The sequence below is a fragment of the Propithecus coquereli genome, unplaced genomic scaffold (assembly GCF_000956105.1).
Source record: "Propithecus coquereli isolate 6110/MARCELLA unplaced genomic scaffold, Pcoq_1.0 Scaffold35, whole genome shotgun sequence".
NCBI classification, from domain to species: Eukaryota; Metazoa; Chordata; class Mammalia; order Primates; family Indriidae; genus Propithecus; species Propithecus coquereli.
In genome coordinates this window covers 6489228-6492395 of record NW_012149174.1, presented here as the reverse complement: position 1 = coordinate 6492395, position 3168 = coordinate 6489228, and positions in this window count along the sequence as shown.

Below are 3168 nucleotides of genomic sequence, written 5' to 3'. Positions count from 1 at the left end.
GATGCGTGAACACCGACTTTATATACTCCGGCTCCCTGAAAGGCCAGGAAGTGACGCATGGCCCCGCCCCCACGGCCCATAGCTGCCGCCGCCTGTCAATCACTCAGCGCGGAGTGGCGGCTGGCTGGCGGATGGCCTGCAGCGAGCGCCGGGAGTTACCCGCTGCGCTACGGTTCGGGCTGTCGCTGTCCCCGGAGTGGGAGATGGTTCTGTGTTGTCCAGCTGGGAACTAGAAACCTAGGGTCGAATGCAGAGTGGGTGGGGAGAGCGGGAACGGAGTGACGAAAGGCTGTGAGGCGCTGCGTGAAACAACTGGTTAGCAGAAAACATGGGAGGGTCCTTAGGGGTGTTGGCGGGGTTCGGCGGGGGTGGTGGCCAGTGCTGTGTTGGCGTGGTGGTTTTGATCCCGTGCAGTTCACCGCGACTGTCGAGGTACTTGGCCATTCTTTAAAGTGTGTGTCCCGGAGGCGAACGCAGCCAGGCATTAAAGCTCAACATTTGTCCGTGACGCACACGTTGCCAAGGGTCGAATTAGAAGGCGCTTTAATTCTGCTCACGCCTTAGCTCATGTGTGAATGAATGCAGTTCTCGACCCGTTTATACAATAGCCAGAAGCATTGTCTCCCGGTTGCATAAGGCAAAAGCAACGTGGCGCCCAGCCTCGGAGGGCTCCAGCTCTACCCACCTCCCACCATGTGGCTCGCCAAGCCTCGGAGTTGGCTGAGCGCGGCAGCCCCCGTGAGGCGCTGGCAACTCCGTGCTCCATTAGGTCAACTGGTGGGAATTTTTTCAGAAAAACTATTTCTAGAAACTAGATTTGTTAAATGTAATCTGAAACAATTTAATATATTTTTCTTTGAATTTTCTTAAACTGATGAACTAATTAAAAGGGGTTCCCCACGCTCCCTGTATTTACGGTGCTATTAAGAAGGGTTTATGTGGACATTAATATAACAGGGATTCCAGAGCTATCACTAGTGGTAATTTAAAGAACCATCCATCTAATATTTCATTAATCAGTGTAAAGTATAAAATAGTTGTCAGGTTGTGGTCAGTTTAACCTGAGGTGGTAAAATTATGGTAATAAAAGGTAGGACTTTTTTTTTTGTTTTAGCGAAAAAAAATTTTTTTAATTACAGCCAACTGGATCACATACAAAATTCCTTAATAAATTCACTTTTATGAACTTTATCCCAACCTGCACATACCATTTACAAAACATGCCTAAAAACTTTCTGTTTTGTCCTGACATTGCCTTTTCCTAAATACCCAGTCATTTTAGGACAAAAAATTCCACGCAAGATCTTTTCTTTACATTATTCTTTCTGTTTAATCTTTCTTACCAAAAAAATGTATTTCTATATTCATTGCCTTTTTACATCTTTCTCTTACTCAAAAGTGGAATTTTGTTTTTATTTTCTTTCTAAATTTATTTTGATTCAACCTTTAAATGACCTCTGAATTAGACAAAGTTACATATATTTTAATAAGAACACATTCTGTTTCTTTTGTAATTTTTCTTATTAAAAACATCTTATTCTTTGGTACATTTTGTATATACAATTACATGAATTGAGTAGAATTCTTATTTTTAGTAACTTTAAATTTTAATGAAAGCTTAGAAAGCAGGAAGTCATGAATTGTTCATCATAAGATACGTGGCATCATGAAGCAAGATTGCAGACTACTATAAAATTATAGCCAAACTGATAATTCAAATATGTATATTTTTTAAACCCAAAAATCCTATTCTTTGAGAGAGAGGAGACTCAGTTTCTCAAACAATTATAAGACCTAATAGACAGACTGAAATGAAAGTTAATAAGGAGGCTGAATCTGTGTCTTTCTTTCCTTCCCTTCCTCTTTGCAGTTTATTAAAAGGTGAATAAAAAATCTTTTGTTATTTTTATTAATATTATATGACAATCTAGTTCGAAAGAGAAAACCAAATTTCATCGAAAAGGTAGGACTTTTACTTGGAAATAGGGGAGAAAAAAATACCCCAACCTGAAATAAAATTACCACTGTCACAAGACAAAAAGACTTTTCCCTATCATCTTTAGAGAAAAACTTTCCTCAAAGTGAAATAAAATAATGTCGGCATGAAAAATCCACTGAAAAAGACATGGTTTGAGTTTGCACTGTAGAAACCCTGCAGGGTAATACTTGTCTTACAAGAACTGGATTCACATGTCTTCATGAAACCTGTTGAAAGAAGCTATGTTGTCAAGTAGGTACCTATATTACTCTTGCCATGTTTTTAAAAGCATCCCAACTCAAACTGGGGATTGGGACAAAAGATAATGTTGCTTATTTTATTATAATGATAATTAAAGAGAATGTGGTTATTATAGTTGGAATAAAGATAAAAGAAGTATTTCTGTTTTACAAGCTATTCAATTATTTGATGGTTGCTTATTGAAATGAAGAATTTGTCTACTAAACCACCTCAAACACTAATTGTGGTATAAACATAATTTGGCTTATAATTGCTTATAATTAGTTGCTTCTCAATTACTATTATGTTTTTTCCCCAATGCAATTTAAGTTAACATAAAAGTGCCAAGAATCTTGGCAAAGTAAATCCTTGTTAATTTGATATAGGATAATTTAAATAGTGTCTACCAACTGGATTGGTTCTTTGCAAAATGTATCATTTTTCTTAACCATCATTATTATCTTGAAGCTCAAAATCTTTTGTACTAATTACTAAGTTGGTCAGTTAATCTTTGCTTAAATATTTCACTGAACTCAGTATGTCCAAAGCATATTTATTATCATTCCAAACTGGTTTCCTTTCTCATCAGCCTTATTTCTATCAGAATGACCACGTTTCTTAAAAATGCTTATTGGATAAAGTACTTTGCACATAAAAGGCTGCTTAAAAGACTTAAAGGACCCATCCCCTAGGACTTATTAAGGCGTCTTAAAGATATCCCTCTCCCCCTTTATTCTCTTTAGTAACCATTTCTATTAGGATCTCTTGCAAATTTTAAAAAATTCTTACTTGACCCCACTTCTCCCTTCAGCTATCACCTAATTCCTTTGCTTCCCCTAACAGCAAACTCCCTAAAAAATATAAAGCCATGTCCATACTTGTGGCTTCTAACTCCTCATCTCTCCTTCAAATCCTCCAAATGGGTATTTTATCCCTAACACTTGAAATGG